Source organism: Lampris incognitus, chromosome 8, assembly GCF_029633865.1.
Source record: "Lampris incognitus isolate fLamInc1 chromosome 8, fLamInc1.hap2, whole genome shotgun sequence".
NCBI lineage: Eukaryota > Metazoa > Chordata > Actinopteri > Lampriformes > Lampridae > Lampris > Lampris incognitus.
The window spans coordinates 59,012,661-59,037,423 of NC_079218.1; positions in this window are offsets into that span (position 1 = coordinate 59,012,661).

Sequence of the window (24,763 nt, forward strand, 5' to 3'; positions counted from 1 at the left end):
CAGAACACAGATGTGAAGAGTCACCAGCATGAGTTGCGGGTCAGAACACAGATGTGAAGAGTCACCAGCATGTGTTGCGGGTCAGTACACAGGTGTGGAGAGTCACCAGAATGTGTTGCTGGTCAGAACAAAGATGTGAAGAATCACCAGCATGTGTTGCGGGTCAAAGAGTCACCAGCATGAGTTGCGGGTCAGAACACAGGTGTGAAGAGTCACCAGCATGTGTTGCGGGTCAGTACACAGGTGTGAAGAGTCACCAGCATGTGTTGCGGGTCAGAACACAGATGTGAAGAGTCACCAGCATGGTTTGCGGGTCAGAACACAGATGTGAAGAGTCACCAGCATGTGTTGCGGGTCAGAACACAGGTGTGAAGAGTCACCAGCATGAGTTGCGGGTCAGAACACAGGTGTGACGGGTCACCAGCATGAGTTGCGTGTCAGTACACAGTTGTGAAGAGTCACCAGCATGAGTTGCGGGTCAGAACACAGGTGTGACGGGTCACCAGCATGAGTTGCGTGTCAGAACACAGGTGTGAAGAGTCACCAGCATGAGTTGCGGGTCAGTACACAGATGTGAAGAGTCACCAGCATGTGTTGCGGGTCAGTACACAGATGTGAAGAGTCACCAGCATGTGTTGCGGGTCAGTACACAGGTGTGAAGAGTCACCAGAATGTGTTGCTGGTCAGAACACAGATGTGAAGAATCACCAGCATGTGTTGCGGGTCAAAGAGTCACCAGCATGAGTTGCGGGTCAGAACACAGGTGTGAAGAGTCACCAGCATGTATTGCGGGTCAGTACACAGGAGTGAAGAGTCACCAGCATGTGTTGCGGGTCAGAACACAGATGTGAAGAGTCACCAGCATGGTTTGCGGGTCAGAACACAGATGTGAAGAGTCACCAGCATGTGTTGCGGGTCAGAACACAGGTGTGAAGAGTCACCAGCATGAGTTGCGGGTCAGAACACAGGTGTGACGGGTCACCAGCATGAGTTGCGTGTCAGTACACAGTTGTGAAGAGTCACCAGCATGAGTTGCGGGTCAGAACACAGGTGTGACGGGTCACCAGCATGAGTTGCGTGTCAGAACACAGGTGTGAAGAGTCACCAGCATGAGTTGCGGGTCAGTACACAGATGTGAAGAGTCACCAGCATGTGTTGCGGGTCAGTACACAGATGTGAAGAGTCACCAGCATGAGTTGCGGGTCAGTACACAGATGTGAAGAGTCACCAGCATGAGTTGCGGGTCAGTACACAGGTGTGAAGAGTCACCAGCATGTGTTGCGGGTCAGAACACAGGTGTGAAGAGACACCGGCATGTGTTGCGGGTCAGAACACAGGTGTGAAGAGTCACCGGCATGTGTTGCGGGTCAGTACACATGTGTGAAGAGTCACCGGCATGTTTTGCGGGTCAGTACACAGGTATGAAGAGTCACCAGCATGAGTTGCGGGTCAGAACAAAGATATGAAGAGTTACCAGCATGTGTTGCGGGTCAGTACACAGGTGTGAAGAGTCACCAGCATGTGTTGCGGGTCAGTACACAGGTGTGAAGAGTCACCAGCATGTGTTGCGGGTCAGTACACAGGTGTGAAGAGTCACCAGCATGAGTTGCGGGTCAGAACACAGATATGAAGAGTCACCAGCATGTGTTGCTGGTCAGTACACAGGTGTGAAGAGTCACCAGCATGAGTTACGGGTCAGAACACAGATATGAAAAGTCACCAGCATGTGTTGCGGATCAGAACACAGGTGTGAAGAGTCACCAGCATGAGTTTCGGGTCAGAACACAGATGTGAAAAGTCACCAGCATGTGTTGTGGGTCAAAGAGTCACCAGCATGAGTTGCGTTCAGAACATAGGTGTGATGAGTCACCAGCATGTGTTTTGGGTCAGAACACAGATGTGAAGAATCACCAGCATGTGTTGCGGGTCAGTACACAGGTGTGAAGAGTCACCAGCATTTGTTGCGGGTCAGAACAAAGATGTGAAGAGTCACCAGCATGTGTTGCGGGTCAGAACACAGGTGTGAAGAGTCACCAGCATGTGTTGCGGGTCAGAACACAGATGTGAAGAGTCACCAGCATGAGTTGCGGGTCAGAACACAGATGTGAAGAGTCACCAGCATGTGTCGCGGGTCAGTACACAGGTGTGGAGAGTCACCAGAATGTGTTGCCGGTCAGAACACAGATGTGAAGAATCACCAGCATGTGTTGCGGGTCAAAGAGTCACCAGCATGAGTTGCGGGTCAAAACACAGGTGTGAAGAGTCACCAGCATGTGTTGCGGGTTAGTACACAGGTGTGAAGAGTCACCAGCATGTGTTGTGGCTCAGAACACAGATGTGAAGAGTCACCAGCATGAGTTGCGGGTCAGAACACAGATGTGGAGAGTCACCAGCATGTGTTGCGGGTCAGAACACAGGTGTGAAGAGTCACCAGCATGAGTTGCGGGTCAGAACACAGGTGTGACGGGTCACCAGCATGAGTTGCGTGTCAGTACACAGGTGTGAAGAGTCACCAGCATGAGTTGCGGGTCAGAACACAGGTGTGACGGGTCACCAGCATGAGTTGCGTGTCAGTACACAGGTGTGAAGAGTCACCAGCATGAGTTGCGGGTCAGAACACAGGTGTGACGGGTCAACAGCATGAGTTGCGTGTCAGAACACAGGTGTGAAGAGTCACCAGCATGAGTTGCGGGTCAGAACACAGATATGAAGAGTCACCAGTTTGTGTTGCGGGTCAGTACACATGTGTGAAGAGTCACCAGCATGAGTTTCGGGTCAGTACACAGGTGTGAAGAGTCACCAGCATGTGTTACGGGTCAGAACACAGGTGTGAAGAGTCACCAGCATGTGTTGCGGGTCAGAACACAGGTGTGAAGAGTCACCAGCATGTGTTGCGGGTCAGTACACAGATGTGAAGAGTCACCAGCATGGTTTGCGGGTCAGAACACAGATGTGAAGAGTCACCAGCATGAGTTTCGGGTCAGAACACAGATGTGAAAAGTCACCAGCATGTGTTGTGGGTCAAAGAGTCACCAGCATGAGTTGCGTTCAGAACATAGGTGTAATGAGTCACCAGCATGTGTTTTGGGTCAGAACACAGATGTGAAGAATCACCAGCATGTGTTGCGGGTCAGTACACAGGTGTGAAGAGTCACCAGCATGTGTTGCGGGTCAGAACACAGGTGTGAAGAGTCACCAGCATGTGTTGCGGGTCAGAACACAGGTGTGAAGAGTCACCAGCATGTGTTGCGGGTCAGTACACAGATGTGAAGAGTCACCAGCATGAGTTGCGGGTCAGTACACAGATGTGAAGAGTCACCAGCATGAGTTGCGGGTCAGTAAACAGGTGTGAAGTGTCACCAGCATGAGTTTCGGGTCAGAACACAGATGTAAAGAGTCACCAGCATGAGTTGCGGGTCAGAACACAGATATGAAGAGTCACCAGCATTTGTTGCGGGTCAGAACACAGATATGAAGAGTCACCAACATGTGTTGCGGGTCAGTACACAGGTGTGAAGAGTCACCAGCATGTGTTGCGGGTCAGTACACAGATGTGAAGAGTCACCAGCATGTGTTGCGGGTCAGAACACAGGTGTGACGTTCCATCAGCATGTGTTGCGGGTCAAAGAGTCACCAGCATGAGTTGCGGGTCAAAACATAGGTGTGATGAGTCACCAGCATGTGTTGTGGGTCAGAACACAGATGTGAAGAGTCACCAGCATGGTTTGCGGGTCAGAACACAGATGTGAAGAGTCACCGGCATGTGTTGCGGGTCAGTACACAGGTGTGAAGAGTCACCAGCATCTGTTGCGGGTCAGAACATAGGTGTGAAGAGTCACCAGCATGAGTTGGGTGTCAGTACACAGATGTGAAGAGTCACCAGCATGTGTTGCGGGTCAGAACACAGATGTGAAGAGTCACCAGCATGAGTTGCGGGTCAGAACACAGATGTGAAGAGTCACCAGCATGTGTTGCGGGTCAGTACACAGGTGTGGAGAGTCACCAGAATGTGTTGCTGGTCAGAACAAAGATGTGAAGAATCACCAGCATGTGTTGCGGGTCAAAGAGTCACCAGCATGAGTTGCGGGTCAGAACACAGGTGTGAAGAGTCACCAGCATGTGTTGCGGGTCAGTACACAGGTGTGAAGAGTCACCAGCATGTGTTGCGGGTCAGAACACAGATGTGAAGAGTCACCAGCATGAGTTGCGGGTCAGAACACAGATGTGGAGAGTCACCAGCATGTGTTGCGGGTCAGAACACAGGTGTGAAGAGTCACCAGCATGAGTTGCGGGTCAGAACACAGGTGTGACGGGTCACCAGCATGAGTTGCGTGTCAGTACACAGGTGTGAAGAGTCACCAGCATGAGTTGCGGGTCAGAACACAGGTTTGACGGGTCACCAGCATGAGTTGCGTGTCAGTACACAGGTGTGAAGAGTCACCAGCATGAGTTGCGGGTCAGAACACAGGTGTGACGGGTCAACAGCATGAGTTGAGTGTCAGAACACAGGTGTGAAGAGTCACCAGCATGAGTTGCGGGTCAGAACACAGATATGAAGAGTCACCAGTTTGTGTTGCGGGTCAGTACACATGTGTGAAGAGTCACCAGCATGAGTTTCGGGTCAGTACACAGGTGTGAAGAGTCACCAGCATGTGTTACGGGTCAGAACACAAGTGTGAAGAGTCACCAGCATGTGTTGCGGGTCAGAACACAGGTGTGAAGAGTCACCAGCATGTGTTGCGGGTCAGTACACAGGTGTGAAGAGTCACCAGCATGTGTTGCGGGTCAGTACACAGGTTTGAAGAGTCACCAGCATGTGTCGCGGGTCAAAACATAGGTGTGATGAGTCACCAGCATGTGTTGTGGGTCAGAACACAGATGTGAAGAGTCACCAGCATGGTTTGCGGGTCAGAACACAGATGTGAAGAGTCACCAGCATGAGTTTCGGGTCAGAACACATATGTGAAAAGTCACCAGCATGTGTTGTGGGTCAAAGAGTCACCAGCATGAGTTGCGTTCAGAACATAGGTGTAATGAGTCACCAGCATGTGTTTTGGGTCAGAACACAGATGTGAAGAATCACCAGCATGTGTTGCGGGTCAGTACACAGGTGTGAAGAGTCACCAGCATGTGTTGCGGGTCAGAACACAGGTGTGAAGAGTCACCAGCATGTGTTGCGGGTCAGAACACAGGTGTGAAGAGTCACCAGCATGAGTTGCGGGTCAGTACACAGGTGTGAAGAGTCACCAGCATCTGTTGCGGGTCAGAACATAGGTGTGAAGAGTCACCAGCATGAGTTGGGTGTCAGTACACAGATGTGAAGAGTCACCAGCATGTGTTGCGGGTCAGAACACAGATGTGAAGAGTCACCAGCATGAGTTGCGGGTCAGAACACAGATGTGAAGAGTCACCAGCATGTGTTGCGGGTCAGTACACAGGTGTGGAGAGTCACCAGAATGTGTTGCTGGTCAGAACAAAGATGTGAAGAATCACCAGCATGTGTTGCGGGTCAAAGAGTCACCAGCATGAGTTGCGGGTCAGAACACAGGTGTGAAGAGTCACCAGCATGTGTTGCGGGTCAGTACACAGGTGTGAAGAGTCACCAGCATGTGTTGCGGGTCAGAACACAGATGTGAAGAGTCACCAGCATGGTTTGCGGGTCAGAACACAGATGTGAAGAGTCACCAGCATGTGTTGCGGGTCAGAACACAGGTGTGAAGAGTCACCAGCATGAGTTGCGGGTCAGAACACAGGTGTGACGGGTCACCAGCATGAGTTGCGTGTCAGTACACAGTTGTGAAGAGTCACCAGCATGAGTTGCGGGTCAGAACACAGGTGTGACGGGTCACCAGCATGAGTTGCGTGTCAGAACACAGGTGTGAAGAGTCACCAGCATGGGTTGCGGGTCAGTACACAGATGTGAAGAGTCACCAGCATGTGTTGCGGGTCAGTACACAGATGTGAAGAGTCACCAGCATGTGTTGCGGGTCAGTACACAGGTGTGAAGAGTCACCAGAATGTGTTGCTGGTCAGAACACAGATGTGAAGAATCACCAGCATGTGTTGCGGGTCAAAGAGTCACCAGCATGAGTTGCGGGTCAGAACACAGGTGTGAAGAGTCACCAGCATGTGTTGTGGGTCAAAGAGTCACCAGCATGAGTTGCGTTCAGAACATAGGTGTGATGAGTCACCAGCATGTGTTTTGGGTCAGAACACAGATGTGAAGAATCACCAGCATGTGTTGCGGGTCAGTACACAGGTGTGAAGAGTCACCAGCATGTGTTGCGGGTCAGAACACAGGTGTGAAGAGTCACCAGCATGTGTTGCGGGTCAGAACACAGGTGTGAAGAGTCACCAGCATGTGTTGCGGGTCAGTACACAGATGTGAAGAGTCACCAGCATGAGTTGCGGGTCAGTACACAGATGTGAAGAGTCACCAGCATGAGTTGCGGGTCAGTAAACAGGTGTGAAGTGTCACCAGCATGAGTTTCGGGTCAGAACACAGATGTAAAGAGTCACCAGCATGAGTTGCGGGTCAGAACACAGATGTGAAGAATCCGCAGCATGTGTTGCGGGTCAAAGAGTCACCAGCATGAGTTGCGGGTCAGAACACAGGTGTGAAGAGTCACCAGCATGTGTTGCGGGTCAGTACACAGGAGTGAAGAGTCACCAGCATGTGTTGCGGGTCAGAACACAGATGTGAAGAGTCACCAGCATGGTTTGCGGGTCAGAACACAGATGTGAAGAGTCACCAGCATGTGTTGCGGGTCAGAACACAGGTGTGAAGAGTCACCAGCATGAGTTGCGGGTCAGAACACAGGTGTGACGGGTCACCAGCATGAGTTGCGTGTCAGTACACAGTTGTGAAGAGTCACCAGCATGAGTTGCGGGTCAGAACACAGGTGTGACGGGTCACCAGCATGAGTTGCGTGTCAGAACACAGGTGTGAAGAGTCACCAGCATGAGTTGCGGGTCAGTACACAGATGTGAAGAGTCACCAGCATGTGTTGCGGGTCAGTACACAGATGTGAAGAGTCACCAGCATGAGTTGCGGGTCAGTACACAGATGTGAAGAGTCACCAGCATGTGTTGCGGGTCAGTACACAGATGTGAAGAGTCACCAGCATGAGTTGCGGGTCAGTACACAGATGTGAAGAGTCACCAGCATGTGTTGCGGGTCAGTACACAGGTGTGAAGAGTCACCAGCATGTGTTGCGGGTCAGTACACAGGTGTGAAGAGTCACCAGCATGTGTCGCGGGTCAAAACATAGGTGTGATGAGTCACCAGCATGTGTTGTGGGTCAGAACACAGATGTGAAGAGTCACCAGCATGGTTTGCGGGTCAGAACACAGATGTGAAGAGTCACCAGCATGAGTTTCGGGTCAGAACACAGATGTGAAAAGTCACCAGCATGTGTTGTGGGTCAAAGAGTCACCAGCATGAGTTGCGTTCAGAACATAGGTGTAATGAGTCACCAGCATGTGTTTTGGGTCAGAACACAGATGTGAAGAATCACCAGCATGTGTTGCGGGTCAGTACACAGGTGTGAAGAGTCACCAGCATGTGTTGCGGGTCAGAACACAGGTGTGAAGAGTCACCAGCATGTGTTGCGGGTCAGAACACAGGTGTGAAGAGTCACCAGCATGTGTTGCGGGTCAGTACACAGATGTGAAGAGTCACCAGCATGAGTTGCGGGTCAGTACACAGATGTGAAGAGTCACCAGCATGAGTTGCGGGTCAGTAAACAGGTGTGAAGTGTCACCAGCATGAGTTTCGGGTCAGAACACAGATATAAAGAGTCACCAGCATGAGTTGCGGGTCAGAACACAGATATGAAGAGTCACCAGCATTTGTTGCGGGTCAGAACACAGATATGAAGAGTCACCAACATGTGTTGCGGGTCAGTACACAGGTGTGAAGAGTCACCAGCATGTGTTGCGGGTCAGTACACAGATGTGAAGAGTCACCAGCATGTGTTGCGGGTCAGAACACAGGTGTGACGTGCCACCAGCATGTGTTGCGGGTCAAAGAGTCACCAGCATGAGTTGCGGGTCAAAACATAGGTGTGATGAGTCACCAGCATGTGTTGTGGGTCAGAACACAGATGTGAAGAGTCACCAGCATGGTTTGCGGGTCAGAACACAGATGTGAAGAGTCACCGGCATGTGTTGCGGGTCAGTACACAGGTGTGAAGAGTCACCAGCATCTGTTGCGGGTCAGAACATAGGTGTGAAGAGTCACCAGCATGAGTTGGGTGTCAGTACACAGATGTGAAGAGTCACCAGCATGTGTTGCGGGTCAGAACACAGATGTGAAGAGTCACCAGCATGAGTTGCGGGTCAGAACACAGATGTGAAGAGTCACCAGCATGTGTTGCGGGTCAGTACACAGGTGTGGAGAGTCACCAGAATGTGTTGCTGGTCAGAACAAAGATGTGAAGAATCACCAGCATGTGTTGCGGGTCAAAGAGTCACCAGCATGAGTTGCGGGTCAGAACACAGGTGTGAAGAGTCACCAGCATGTGTTGCGGGTCAGTACACAGGTGTGAAGAGTCACCAGCATGTGTTGCGGGTCAGAACACAGATGTGAAGAGTCACCAGCATGAGTTGCGGGTCAGAACACAGATGTGGAGAGTCACCAGCATGTGTTGCGGGTCAGAACACAGGTGTGAAGAGTCACCAGCATGAGTTGCGGGTCAGAACACAGGTGTGACGGGTCACCAGCATGAGTTGCGTGTCAGTACACAGGTGTGAAGAGTCACCAGCATGAGTTGCGGGTCAGAACACAGGTGTGACGGGTCACCAGCATGAGTTGCGTGTCAGTACACAGGTGTGAAGAGTCACCAGCATGAGTTGCGGGTCAGAACACAGGTGTGACGGGTCAACAGCATGAGTTGCGTGTCAGAACACAGGTGTGAAGAGTCACCAGCATGAGTTGCGGGTCAGAACACAGATATGAAGAGTCACCAGTTTGTGTTGCGGGTCAGTACACATGTGTGAAGAGTCACCAGCATGAGTTTCGGGTCAGTACACAGGTGTGAAGAGTCACCAGCATGTGTTACGGGTCAGAACACAGGTGTGAAGAGTCACCAGCATGTGTTGCGGGTCAGAACACAGGTGTGAAGAGTCACCAGCATGTGTTGCGGGTCAGTACACAGGTGTGAAGAGTCACCAGCATGTGTTGCGGGTCAGTACACAGGTTTGAAGAGTCACCAGCATGTGTCGCGGGTCAAAACATAGGTGTGATGAGTCACCAGCATGTGTTGTGGGTCAGAACACAGATGTGAAGAGTCACCAGCATGGTTTGCGGGTCAGAACACAGATGTGAAGAGTCACCAGCATGAGTTTCGGGTCAGAACACAGATGTGAAAAGTCACCAGCATGTGTTGTGGGTCAAAGAGTCACCAGCATGAGTTGCGTTCAGAACATAGGTGTAATGAGTCACCAGCATGTGTTTTGGGTCAGAACACAGATGTGAAGAATCACCAGCATGTGTTGCGGGTCAGTACACAGGTGTGAAGAGTCACCAGCATGTGTTGCGGGTCAGAACACAGGTGTGAAGAGTCACCAGCATGTGTTGCGGGTCAGAACACAGGTGTGAAGAGTCACCAGCATGAGTTGCGGGTCAGTACACAGGTGTGAAGAGTCACCAGCATCTGTTGCGGGTCAGAACATAGGTGTGAAGAGTCACCAGCATGAGTTGGGTGTCAGTACACAGATGTGAAGAGTCACCAGCATGTGTTGCGGGTCAGAACACAGATGTGAAGAGTCACCAGCATGAGTTGCGGGTCAGAACACAGATGTGAAGAGTCACCAGCATGTGTTGCGGGTCAGTACACAGGTGTGGAGAGTCACCAGAATGTGTTGCTGGTCAGAACAAAGATGTGAAGAATCACCAGCATGTGTTGCGGGTCAAAGAGTCACCAGCATGAGTTGCGGGTCAGAACACAGGTGTGAAGAGTCACCAGCATGTGTTGCGGGTCAGTACACAGGTGTGAAGAGTCACCAGCATGTGTTGCGGGTCAGAACACAGATGTGAAGAGTCACCAGCATGGTTTGCGGGTCAGAACACAGATGTGAAGAGTCACCAGCATGTGTTGCGGGTCAGAACACAGGTGTGAAGAGTCACCAGCATGAGTTGCGGGTCAGAACACAGGTGTGACGGGTCACCAGCATGAGTTGCGTGTCAGTACACAGTTGTGAAGAGTCACCAGCATGAGTTGCGGGTCAGAACACAGGTGTGACGGGTCACCAGCATGAGTTGCGTGTCAGAACACAGGTGTGAAGAGTCACCAGCATGGGTTGCGGGTCAGTACACAGATGTGAAGAGTCACCAGCATGTGTTGCGGGTCAGTACACAGATGTGAAGAGTCACCAGCATGTGTTGCGGGTCAGTACACAGGTGTGAAGAGTCACCAGAATGTGTTGCTGGTCAGAACACAGATGTGAAGAATCACCAGCATGTGTTGCGGGTCAAAGAGTCACCAGCATGAGTTGCGGGTCAGAACACAGGTGTGAAGAGTCACCAGCATGTGTTGTGGGTCAAAGAGTCACCAGCATGAGTTGCGTTCAGAACATAGGTGTGATGAGTCACCAGCATGTGTTTTGGGTCAGAACACAGATGTGAAGAATCACCAGCATGTGTTGCGGGTCAGTACACAGGTGTGAAGAGTCACCAGCATGTGTTGCGGGTCAGAACACAGGTGTGAAGAGTCACCAGCATGTGTTGCGGGTCAGAACACAGGTGTGAAGAGTCACCAGCATGTGTTGCGGGTCAGTACACAGATGTGAAGAGTCACCAGCATGAGTTGCGGGTCAGTACACAGATGTGAAGAGTCACCAGCATGAGTTGCGGGTCAGTAAACAGGTGTGAAGTGTCACCAGCATGAGTTTCGGGTCAGAACACAGATGTAAAGAGTCACCAGCATGAGTTGCGGGTCAGAACACAGATGTGAAGAATCCGCAGCATGTGTTGCGGGTCAAAGAGTCACCAGCATGAGTTGCGGGTCAGAACACAGGTGTGAAGAGTCACCAGCATGTGTTGCGGGTCAGTACACAGGAGTGAAGAGTCACCAGCATGTGTTGCGGGTCAGAACACAGATGTGAAGAGTCACCAGCATGGTTTGCGGGTCAGAACACAGATGTGAAGAGTCACCAGCATGTGTTGCGGGTCAGAACACAGGTGTGAAGAGTCACCAGCATGAGTTGCGGGTCAGAACACAGGTGTGACGGGTCACCAGCATGAGTTGCGTGTCAGTACACAGTTGTGAAGAGTCACCAGCATGAGTTGCGGGTCAGAACACAGGTGTGACGGGTCACCAGCATGAGTTGCGTGTCAGAACACAGGTGTGAAGAGTCACCAGCATGAGTTGCGGGTCAGTACACAGATGTGAAGAGTCACCAGCATGTGTTGCGGGTCAGTACACAGATGTGAAGAGTCACCAGCATGAGTTGCGGGTCAGTACACAGATGTGAAGAGTCACCAGCATGAGTTGCGGGTCAGTACACAGGTGTGAAGAGTCACCAGCATGTGTTGCGGGTCAGAACAAAGGTGTGAAGAGACACCGGCATGTGTTGCGGGTCAGAACACAGGTGTGAGGAGTCACCGGCATGTGTTGCGGGTCAGTACACATGTGTGAAGAGTCACCGGCATGTTTTGCGGGTCAGTACACAGGTGTGAAGAGTCACCAGCATGAGTTGCGGGTCAGAACAAAGATATGAAGAGTTACCAGCATGTGTTGCGGGTCAGTACACAGGTGTGAAGAGTCACCAGCATGTGTTGCGGGTCAGTACACAGGTGTGAAGAGTCACCAGCATGTGTTGCGGGTCAGTACACAGGTGTGAAGAGTCACCAGCATGAGTTGCGGGTCAGAACACAGATATGAAGAGTCACCAGCATGTGTTGCGGGTCAGTACACAGGTGTGAAGAGTCACCAGCATGAGTTACGGGTCAGAACACAGATATGAAAAGTCACCAGCATGTGTTGCGGATCAGAACACAGGTGTGAAGAGTCACCAGCATGAGTTTCGGGTCAGAACACAGATGTGAAAAGTCACCAGCATGTGTTGTGGGTCAAAGAGTCACCAGCATGAGTTGCGTTCAGAACATAGGTGTGATGAGTCACCAGCATGTGTTTTGGGTCAGAACACAGATGTGAAGAATCACCAGCATGTGTTGCGGGTCAGTACACAGGTGTGAAGAGTCACCAGCATGTGTTGCGGGTCAGAACACAGGTGTGAAGAGTCACCAGCATGAGTTGCGGGTCAGTACACAGATGTGAAGAGTCACCAGCATGAGTTGCGGGTCAGTAAACAGGTGTGAAGTGTCACCAGCATGAGTTTCGGGTCAGAACACAGATGTAAAGAGTCACCAGCATGAGTTGCGGGTCAGAACACAGATGTGAAGAATCCGCAGCATGTGTTGCGGGTCAAAGAGTCACCAGCATGAGTTGCGGGTCAGAACACAGGTGTGAAGAGTCACCAGCATGTGTTGCGGGTCAGTACACAGGAGTGAAGAGTCACCAGCATGTGTTGCGGGTCAGAACACAGATGTGAAGAGTCACCAGCATGGTTTGCGGGTCAGAACACAGATGTGAAGAGTCACCAGCATGTGTTGCGGGTCAGAACACAGGTGTGAAGAGTCACCAGCATGAGTTGCGGGTCAGAACACAGGTGTGACGGGTCACCAGCATGAGTTGCGTGTCAGTACACAGTTGTGAAGAGTCACCAGCATGAGTTGCGGGTCAGAACACAGGTGTGACGGGTCACCAGCATGAGTTGCGTGTCAGAACACAGGTGTGAAGAGTCACCAGCATGAGTTGCGGGTCAGTACACAGATGTGAAGAGTCACCAGCATGTGTTGCGGGTCAGTACACAGATGTGAAGAGTCACCAGCATGAGTTGCGGGTCAGTACACAGATGTGAAGAGTCACCAGCATGAGTTGCGGGTCAGTACACAGGTGTGAAGAGTCACCAGCATGTGTTGCGGGTCAGAACAAAGGTGTGAAGAGACACCGGCATGTGTTTTGGGTCAGAACACAGATGTGAAGAATCACCAGCATGTGTTGCGGGTCAGTACACAGGTGTGAAGAGTCACCAGCATGTGTTGCGGGTCAGAACACAGGTGTGAAGAGTCACCAGCATGAGTTGCGGGTCAGTACACAGATGTGAAGAGTCACCAGCATGAGTTGCGGGTCAGTAAACAGGTGTGAAGTGTCACCAGCATGAGTTTCGGGTCAGAACACAGATGTAAAGAGTCACCAGCATGAGTTGCGGGTCAGAACACAGATGTGAAGAATCCGCAGCATGTGTTGCGGGTCAAAGAGTCACCAGCATGAGTTGCGGGTCAGAACACAGGTGTGAAGAGTCACCAGCATGTGTTGCGGGTCAGTACACAGGAGTGAAGAGTCACCAGCATGTGTTGCGGGTCAGAACACAGATGTGAAGAGTCACCAGCATGGTTTGCGGGTCAGAACACAGATGTGAAGAGTCACCAGCATGTGTTGCGGGTCAGAACACAGGTGTGAAGAGTCACCAGCATGAGTTGCGGGTCAGAACACAGGTGTGACGGGTCACCAGCATGAGTTGCGTGTCAGTACACAGTTGTGAAGAGTCACCAGCATGAGTTGCGGGTCAGAACACAGGTGTGACGGGTCACCAGCATGAGTTGCGTGTCAGAACACAGGTGTGAAGAGTCACCAGCATGAGTTGCGGGTCAGTACACAGATGTGAAGAGTCACCAGCATGTGTTGCGGGTCAGTACACAGATGTGAAGAGTCACCAGCATGAGTTGCGGGTCAGTACACAGATGTGAAGAGTCACCAGCATGAGTTGCGGGTCAGTACACAGGTGTGAAGAGTCACCAGCATGTGTTGCGGGTCAGAACAAAGGTGTGAAGAGACACCGGCATGTGTTGCGGGTCAGAACACAGGTGTGAGGAGTCACCGGCATGTGTTGCGGGTCAGTACACATGTGTGAAGAGTCACCGGCATGTTTTTCGGGTCAGTACACAGGTGTGAAGAGTCACCAGCATGAGTTGCGGGTCAGAACAAAGATATGAAGAGTTACCAGCATGTGTTGCGGGTCAGTACACAGGTGTGAAGAGTCACCAGCATGTGTTGCGGGTCAGTACACAGGTGTGAAGAGTCACCAGCATGTGTTGCGGGTCAGTACACAGGTGTGAAGAGTCACCAGCATGAGTTGCGGGTCAGAACACAGATATGAAGAGTCACCAGCATGTGTTGCGGGTCAGTACACAGGTGTGAAGAGTCACCAGCATGAGTTACGGGTCAGAACACAGATATGAAAAGTCACCAGCATGTGTTGCGGATCAGAACACAGGTGTGAAGAGTCACCAGCATGAGTTTCGGGTCAGAACACAGATGTGAAAAGTCACCAGCATGTGTTGTGGGTCAAAGAGTCACCAGCATGAGTTGCGTTCAGAACATAGGTGTGATGAGTCACCAGCATGTGTTTTGGGTCAGAACACAGATGTGAAGAATCACCAGCATGTGTTGCGGGTCAGTACACAGGTGTGAAGAGTCACCAGCATTTGTTGCGGGTCAGAACAAAGATGTGAAGAGTCACCAGCATGTGTTGCGGGTCAGAACACAGGTGTGAAGAGTCACCAGCATGTGTTGCGGGTCAGTACACAGATGTGAAGAGTCACCAGCATGAGTTGCGGGTCAGTACACAGGTGTGAAGAGTCACCAGCATGTGTTGCGGGTCAGAACAAAGGTGTGAAGAGACACCGGCATGTGTTGCGGGTCAGAACACAGGTGTGAGGAGTCACCGGCATGTGTTGCGGGTCAGTACACATGTGTGAAGAGTCACCGGCATGTTTTTCGGGTCAGTACACAGGTGTGAAGAGTCACCAGCATGAGTTGCGGGTCAGAACAAAGATATGAAGAGTTACCAGCATGTGTTGCGGGTCAGTACACAGGTGTGAAGAGTCACCAGCATGTGTTGCGGGTCAGTACACAGGTGTGAAGAGTCACCAGCATGTGTTGCGGGTCAGTACACAGGTGTGAAGAGTCACCAGCATGAGTTGCGGGTCAGAACACAGATATGAAGAGTCACCAGCATGTGTTGCGGGTCAGTACACAGGTGTGAAGAGTCACCAGCATGAGTTACGGGTCAGAACACAGATATGAAAAGTCACCAGCATGTGTTGCGGATCAGAACACAGGTGTGAAGAGTCACCAGCATGAGTTTCGGGTCAGAACACAGATGTGAAAAGTCACCAGCATGTGTTGTGGGTCAAAGAGTCACCAGCATGAGTTGCGTTCAGAACATAGGTGTGATGAGTCACCAGCATGTGTTTTGGGTCAGAACACAGATGTGAAGAATCACCAGCATGTGTTGCGGGTCAGTACACAGGTGTGAAGAGTCACCAGCATTTGTTGCGGGTCAGAACAAAGATGTGAAGAGTCACCAGCATGTGTTGCGGGTCAGAACACAGGTGTGAAGAGTCACCAGCATGTGTTGCGGGTCAGAACACAGATGTGAAGAGTCACCAGCATGAGTTGCGGGTCAGAACACAGATGTGAAGAGTCACCAGCATGTGTCGCGGGTCAGTACACAGGTGTGGAGAGTCACCAGAATGTGTTGCCGGTCAGAACACAGATGTGAAGAATCACCAGCATGTGTTGCGGGTCAAAGAGTCACCAGCATGAGTTGCGGGTCAAAACACAGGTGTGAAGAGTCACCAGCATGTGTTGCGGGTCAGTACACAGGTGTGAAGAGTCACCAGCATGTGTTGTGGCTCAGAACACAGATGTGAAGAGTCACCAGCATGAGTTGCGGGTCAGAACACAGATGTGAAGAGTCACCAGCATGTGTTGCGGGTCAGAACACAGGTGTGAAGAGTCACCAGCATGAGCTGCGGGTCAGAACACAGGTGTGACGGGTCACCAGCATGAGTTGCGTATCAGTACACAGGTGTGAAGAGTCACCAGCATGAGTTGCGGGTCAGAACACAGGTGTGACGGGTCACCAGCATGAGTTGCGTGTCAGTACACAGGTGTGAAGAGTCACCAGCATGAGTTGCGGGTCAGAACACAGGTGTGACGGGTCAACAGCATGAGTTGCGTGTCAGAACACAGGTGTGAAGAGTCACCAGCATGAGTTGCGGGTCAGAACACAGATATGAAGAGTCACCAGTTTGTGTTGCGGGTCAGTACACATGTGTGAAGAGTCACCAGCATGAGTTTCGGGTCAGTACACAGGTGTGAAGAGTCACCAGCATGTGTTACGGGTCAGAACACAGGTGTGAAGAGTCACCAGCATGTGTTGCGGGTCAGAACACAGGTGTGAAGAGTCACCAGCATGTGTTGCGGGTCAGTACACAGGTGTGAAGAGTCACCAGCATGTGTTGCGGGTCAGTACACAGGTTTGAAGAGTCACCAGCATGTGTCGCGGGTCAAAACATAGGTGTGATGTGTCACCAGCATGTGTTGTGGGTCAGAACTCAGATGTGAAGAGTCACCAGCATGGTTTGCGGGTCAGAACACAGATGTGAAGAGTCACCAGCATGAGTTTCGGGTCAGAACACAGATGTGAAAAGTCACCAGCATGTGTTGCGGGTTAGAACACAGGTGTGAAGAGTCACCAGCATGTGTTGCGGGTCAGAACACAGGTGTGAAGAGTCACCAGCATGTGTTGCGGGTCAGAACACAGGTGTGAAGAGTCACCAGCATGTGTTGCGGGTCAGAACACAGGTGTGAAAAGTCACCAGCATGTGTTGCGGGTCAGTACACAGATGTGAAGAGTCACCAGCATGAGTTGCGGGTCAGTACACAGATGTGAAGAGTCACCAGCATGAGTTGCGGGTCAGTAAACAGGTGTGAAGTGTCACCAGCATGAGTTTCGGGTCAGAACACAGATGTAAAGAGTCACCAGCATGAGTTGCGGGTCAGAACACAGATATGAAGAGTCACCAGCATGAGTTGTGGGTCAGAACACAGATATGAAGAGTCACCAACATGTGTTGCGGGTCAGTACACAGGTGTGAAGAGTCACCAGCATGTGTTGCGGGTCAGTACACAGATGTGAAGAGTCACCAGCATGTGTTGCGGGTCAGAACACAGGTGTGACGTGCCACCAGCATGTGTTGCGGGTCAAAGAGTCACCAGCATGAGTTGCGGGTCAGTACACAGGTGTGAAGAGTCACCAGTTTGTGTTGCGGGTCAGTACACATGTGTGAAGAGTCACCAGCATGAGTTTCGGGTCAGTACACAGGTGTGAAGAGTCACCAGAATGTGTTGCTGGTCAGAACACAGATGTGAAGAATCACCAGCATGTGTTGCGGGTCAAAGAGTCACCAGCATGAGTTGCGGGTCAGAACACAGGTGTGAAGAGTCACCAGCATGTGTTGTGGGTCAAAGAGTCACCAGCATGAGTTGCGTTCAGAACATAGGTGTGATGATTCACCAGCATGTGTTTTGGGTCAGAACACAGATGTGAAGAATCACCAGCATGTGTTGCGGGTCAGTACACAGGTGTGAAGAGTCACCAGCATGTGTTGCGGGTCAGAACACAGAAGTGAAGAGTCACCAGCATGTGTTGCGGGTCAGAACACAGGTGTGAAGAGTCACCAGCATGTGTTGCGGGTCAGAACACAGGTGTGAAGAGTCACCAGCATGTGTTGCGGGTCAGTACACAGATGTGAAGAGTCACCAGCATGAGTTGCGGGTCAGTACACAGATGTGAAGAGTCACCAGCATGAGTTGCGGGTCAGTAAACAGGTGTGAAGTGTCACCAGCATGAGTTTCGGGTCAGAACACAGATGTAAAGAGTCACCAGCATGAGTTGCGGGTCAGAACACAGATGTGAAGAATCCGCAGCATGTGTTGCGGGTCAAAGAGTCACCAGCATGAGTTGCGGGTCAGAACACAGGTGTGAAGAGTCACCAGCATGTGTTGCGGGTCAGTACACAGGAGTGAAGAGTCACCAGCATGTGTTGCGGGTCAGAACACAGATGTGAAGAGTCACCAGCATGGTTTGCGGGTCAGAACACAGATGTGAAGAGTCACCAGCATGTGTTGCGGGTCAGAACACAGGTGTGAAGAGTCACCAGCATGTGTTGCGGGTCAGAACACAGGTGTGACGGGTCACCGGCATGTGTTGCGGGTCAGTACACATGTGTGAAGAGTCACCGGCATGTTTTGCGGGTCAGTACACAGGTGTGAAGAGTCACCAGCATGAGTTGCGGGTCAGAACAAAGATATGAAGAGTTACCAGCATGTGTTGCGGGTCAGTACACAGGTGTGAAGAGTCACCAGCATGTGTTGCGGGTCAGTACACAGGTGTGAAGAGTCACCAGCATGTGTTGCGGGTCAGTACACAGGTGTGAAGAGTCACCAGCATGAGTTGCGGGTCAGAACACAGATATGAAGAGTCACCAGCATGTGTTGCGGGTCAGTACACAGGTGTGAAGAGTCACCAGCATGAGTTACGGGTCAGAACACAGATATGAAAAGTCACCAGCATGTGTTGCGGATCAGAACACAGGTGTGAAGAGTCACCAGCATGAGTTTCGGGTCAGAACACAGATGTGAAAAGTCACCAGCATGTGTTGTGGGTCAAAGAGTCACCAGCATGAGTTGCGTTCAGAACATAGGTGTGATGAGTCACCAGCATGTGTTTTGGGTCAGAACACAGATGTGAAGAATCACCAGCATGTGTTGCGGGTCAGTACACAGGTGTGAAGAGTCACCAGCATTTGTTGCGGGTCAGAACAAAGATGTGAAGAGTCACCAGCATGTGTTGCGGGTCAGAACACAGGTGTGAAGAGTCACCAGCATGTGTTGCGGGTCAGAACACAGATGTGAAGAGTCACCAGCATGAGTTGCGGGTCAGAACACAGATGTGAAGAGTCACCAGCATGTGTCGCGGGTCAGTACACAGGTGTGGAGAGTCACCAGAATGTGTTGCCGGTCAGAACACAGATGTGAAGAATCACCAGCATGTGTTGCGGGTCAAAGAGTCACCAGCATGAGTTGCGGGTCAAAACACAGGTGTGAAGAGTCACCAGCATGTGTTGCGGGTCAGTACACAGGTGTGAAGAGTCACCAGCATGTGTTGTGGCTCAGAACACAGATGTGAAGAGTCACCAGCATGAGTTGCGGGTCAGAACACAGATGTGAAGAGTCACCAGCATGTGTTGCGGGTCAGAAAACAGATGTGAAGAGTCACCAGCATGGTTTGCGGGTCAGAACACAGATGTGAAGAGTCACCAGCATGAGTTTCGGGTCAGAAAACAGATGTGAAAAGTCACCAGCATGTGTTGTGGGTCAAAGAGTCACCAGCATGAGTTGCGTTCAGAACATAGGTGTAATGAGTCACCAGCATGTGTTTTGGGTCAGAACACAGATGTGAAGAATCACCAGCATGTGTTGCGGGTCAGTACACAGGTGTGAAGAGTCACCAGCATGTGTTGCGGGTCAGAACACAGGTGTGAAGAGTCACCAGCATGTGTTGCGGGTCAGAACACAGGTGTGAAGAGTCACCAGCATGTGTTGCGGGTCAGTACACAGATGTGAAGAGTCACCAGCATGAGTTGCGGGTCAGTACACAGATGTGAAGAGTCACCAGCATGAGTTGCGGGTCAGTAAACAGGTGTGAAGTGTCACCAGCATGAGTTTCGGGTCAGAACACAGATGTAAAGAGTCACCAGCATGAGTTGCGGGTCAGAACACAGATATGAAGAGTCACCAGCATTTGTTGCGGGTCAGAACACAGATATGAAGAGTCACCAACATGTGTTGCGGGTCAGTACACAGGTGTGAAGAGTCACCAGCATGTGTTGCGGGTCAGTACACAGATGTGAAGAGTCACCAGCATGTGTTGCGGGTCAGAACACAGGTGTGACGTGCCACCAGCATGTGTTGCGGGTCAAAGAGTCACCAGCATGAGTTGCGGGTCAAAACATAGGTGTGATGAGTCACCAGCATGTGTTGTGGGTCAGAACACAGATGTGAAGAGTCACCAGCATGGTTTGCGGGTCAGAACACAGATGTGAAGAGTCACCGGCATGTGTTGCGGGTCAGTACACAGGTGTGAAGAGTCACCAGCATCTGTTGCGGGTCAGAACATAGGTGTGAAGAGTCACCAGCATGAGTTGGGTGTCAGTACACAGATGTGAAGAGTCACCAGCATGTGTTGCGGGTCAGAACACAGATGTGAAGAGTCACCAGCATGAGTTGCGGGTCAGAACACAGATGTGAAGAGTCACCAGCATGTGTTGCGGGTCAGTACACAGGTGTGGAGAGTCACCAGAATGGTTGCTGGTCAGAACAAAGATGTGAAGAATCACCAGCATGTGTTGCGGGTCAAAGAGTCACCAGCATGAGTTGCGGGTCAGAACACAGGTGTGAAGAGTCACCAGCATGTGTTGCGGGTCAGTACACAGGTGTGAAGAGTCACCAGCATGTGTTGCGGGTCAGAACACAGATGTGAAGAGTCACCAGCATGAGTTGCGGGTCAGAACACAGATGTGGAGAGTCACCAGCATGTGTTGCGGGTCAGAACACAGGTGTGAAGAGTCACCAGCATGAGTTGCGGGTCAGAACACAGGTGTGACGGGTCACCAGCATGAGTTGCGTGTCAGTACACAGGTGTGAAGAGTCACCAGCATGAGTTGCGGGTCAGAACACAGGTGTAACGGGTCACCAGCATGAGTTGCGTGTCAGTACACAGGTGTGAAGAGTCACCAGCATGAGTTGCGGGTCAGAACACAGGTGTGACGGGTCAACAGCATGAGTTGCGTGTCAGAACACAGGTGTGAAGAGTCACCAGCATGAGTTGCGGGTCAGAACACAGATATGAAGAGTCACCAGTTTGTGTTGCGGGTCAGTACATATGTGTGAAGAGTCACCAGCATGAGTTTCGGGTCAGTACACAGGTGTGAAGAGTCACCAGCATGTGTTACGGGTCAGAACACAGGTGTGAAGAGTCACCAGCATGTGTTGCGGGTTAGAACACAGGTGTGAAGAGTCACCAGCATGTGTTGCGGGTCAAAACATAGGTGTGATGAGTCACCAGCATGTGTTGTGGGTCAGAACACAGATGTGAAGAGTCACCAGCATGGTTTGCGGGTCAGAACACAGATGTGAAGAGTCACCAGCATGAGTTTCGGGTCAGAAAACAGATGTGAAAAGTCACCAGCATGTGTTGTGGGTCAAAGAGTCACCAGCATGAGTTGCGTTCAGAACATAGGTGTAATGAGTCACCAGCATGTGTTTTGGGTCAGAACACAGATGTGAAGAATCACCAGCATGTGTTGCGGGTCAGTACACAGGTGTGAAGAGTCACCAGCATGTGTTGCGGGTCAGAACACAGGTGTGAAGAGTCACCAGCATGTGTTGCGGGTCAGAACACAGGTGTGAAGAGTCACCAGCATGTGTTGCGGGTCAGTACACAGATGTGAAGAGTCACCAGCATGAGTTGCGGGTCAGTACACAGATGTGAAGAGTCACCAGCATGAGTTGCGGGTCAGTAAACAGGTGTGAAGTGTCACCAGCATGAATTTCGGGTCAGAACACAGATGTAAAGAGTCACCAGCATGAGTTGCGGGTCAGAACACAGATATGAAGAGTCACCAGCATTTGTTGCGGGTCAGAACACAGATATGAAGAGTCACCAACATGTGTTGCGGGTCAGTACACAGGTGTGAAGAGTCACCAGCATGTGTTGCGGGTCAGTACACAGATGTGAAGAGTCACCAGCATGTGTTGCGGGTCAGAACACAGGTGTGACGTGCCACCAGCATGTGTTGCGGGTCAAAGAGTCACCAGCATGAGTTGCGGGTCAAAACATAGGTGTGATGAGTCACCAGCATGTGTTGTGGGTCAGAACACAGATGTGAAGAGTCACCAGCATGGTTTGCGGGTCAGAACACAGATGTGAAGAGTCACCGGCATGTGTTGCGGGTCAGTACACAGGTGTGAAGAGTCACCAGCATCTGTTGCGGGTCAGAACATAGGTGTGAAGAGTCACCAGCATGAGTTGGGTGTCAGTACACAGATGTGAAGAGTCACCAGCATGTGTTGCGGGTCAGAACACAGATGTGAAGAGTCACCAGCATGAGTTGCGGGTCAGAACACAGATGTGAAGAGTCACCAGCATGTGTTGCGGGTCAGTACACAGGTGTGGAGAGTCACCAGAATGGTTGCTGGTCAGAACAAAGATGTGAAGAATCACCAGCATGTGTTGCGGGTCAAAGAGTCACCAGCATGAGTTGCGGGTCAGAACACAGGTGTGAAGAGTCACCAGCATGTGTTGCGGGTCAGTACACAGGTGTGAAGAGTCACCAGCATGTGTTGCGGGTCAGAACACAGATGTGAAGAGTCACCAGCATGAGTTGCGGGTCAGAACACAGATGTGGAGAGTCACCAGCATGTGTTGCGGGTCAGAACACAGGTGTGAAGAGTCACCAGCATGAGTTGCGGGTCAGAACACAGGTGTGACGGGTCACCAGCATGAGTTGCGTGTCAGTACACAGGTGTGAAGAGTCACCAGCATGAGTTGCGGGTCAGAACACAGGTGTGACGGGTCACCAGCATGAGTTGCGTGTCAGTACACAGGTGTGAAGAGTCACCAGCATGAGTTGCGGGTCAGAACACAGGTGTGACGGGTCAACAGCATGAGTTGCGTGTCAGAACACAGGTGTGAAGAGTCACCAGCATGAGTTGCGGGTCAGAACACAGATATGAAGAGTCACCAGTTTGTGTTGCGGGTCAGTACACATGTGTGAAGAGTCACCAGCATGAGTTTCGGGTCAGTACACAGGTGTGAAGAGTCACCAGCATGTGTTACGGGTCAGAACACAGGTGTGAAGAGTCACCAGCATGTGTTGCGGGTCAGAACACAGGTGTGAAGAGTCACCAGCATGTGTTGCGGGTCAGTACACAGGTGTGAAGAGTCACCAGCATGTGTTGCGGGTCAGTACACAGGTTTGAAGAGTCACCAGCATGTGTCGCGGGTCAAAACATAGGTGTGATGAGTCACCAGCATGTGTTGTGGGTCAGAACACAGATGTGAAGAGTCACCAGCATGGTTTGCGGGTCAGAACACAGATGTGAAGAGTCACCAGCATGAGTTTCGGGTCAGAACACAGATGTGAAAAGTCACCAGCATGTGTTGTGGGTCAAAGAGTCACCAGCATGAGTTGCGTTCAGAACATAGGTGTAATGAGTCACCAGCATGTGTTTTGGGTCAGAACACAGATGTGAAGAATCACCAGCATGTGTTGCGGGTCAGTACACAGGTGTGAAGAGTCACCAGCATGTGTTGCGGGTCAGAACACAGGTGTGAAGAGTCACCAGCATGTGTTGCGGGTCAGAACACAGGTGTGAAGAGTCACCAGCATGAGTTGCGGGTCAGTACACAGGTGTGAAGAGTCACCAGCATCTGTTGCGGGTCAGAACATAGGTGTGACGGGTCACCAGCATGAGTTGCGTGTCAGTACACAGGTGTGAAGAGTCACCAGCATGAGTTGCGGGTCAGAACACAGGTGTGACGGGTCAACAGCATGAGTTGCGTGTCAGAACACAGGTGTGAAGAGTCACCAGCATGAGTTGCGGGTCAGAACACAGATATGAAGAGTCACCAGTTTGTGTTGCGGGTCAGTACACATGTGTGAAGAGTCACCAGCATGAGTTTCGGGTCAGTACACAGGTGTGAAGAGTCACCAGCATGTGTTACGGGTCAGAACACAGGTGTGAAGAGTCACCAGCATGTGTTGCGGGTCAGAACACAGGTGTGAAGAGTCACCAGCATGTGTTGCGGGTCAGTACACAGGTGTGAAGAGTCACCAGCATGTGTTGCGGGTCAGTACACAGGTTTGAAGAGTCACCAGCATGTGTCGCGGGTCAGTACACAGGTGTGAAGAGTCACCAGCATGTGTTGCGGGTCAGTACACAGGTTTGAAGAGTCACCAGCATGAGTTGCGGGTCAGAACACAGGTGTGACGGGTCACCAGCATGAGTTGCGTGTCAGAACACAGGTGTGAAGAGTCACCAGCATGGGTTGCGGGTCAGTACACAGATGTGAAGAGTCACCAGCATGTGTTGCGGGTCAGTACACAGATGTGAAGAGTCACCAGCATGTGTTGCGGGTCAGTACACAGGTGTGAAGAGTCACCAGAATGTGTTGCTGGTCAGAACACAGATGTGAAGAATCACCAGCATGTGTTGCGGGTCAAAGAGTCACCAGCATGAGTTGCGGGTCAGAACACAGGTGTGAAGAGTCACCAGCATGTGTTGTGGGTCAAAGAGTCACCAGCATGAGTTGCGTTCAGAACATAGGTGTGATGAGTCACCAGCATGTGTTTTGGGTCAGAACACAGATGTGAAGAATCACCAGCATGTGTTGCGGGTCAGTACACAGGTGTGAAGAGTCACCAGCATGTGTTGCGGGTCAGTACACAGGTTTGAAGAGTCACCAGCATGTGTCGCGGGTCAAAACATAGGTGTGATGAGTCACCAGCATGTGTTGTGGGTCAGAACACAGATGTGAAGAGTCACCAGCATGGTTTGCGGGTCAGAACACAGATGTGAAGAGTCACCAGCATGAGTTTCGGGTCAGAACACAGATGTGAAAAGTCACCAGCATGTGTTGTGGGTCAAAGAGTCACCAGCATGAGTTGCGTTCAGAACATAGGTGTAATGAGTCACCAGCATGTGTTTTGGGTCAGAACACAGATGTGAAGAATCACCAGCATGTGTTGCGGGTCAGTACACAGGTGTGAAGAGTCACCAGCATG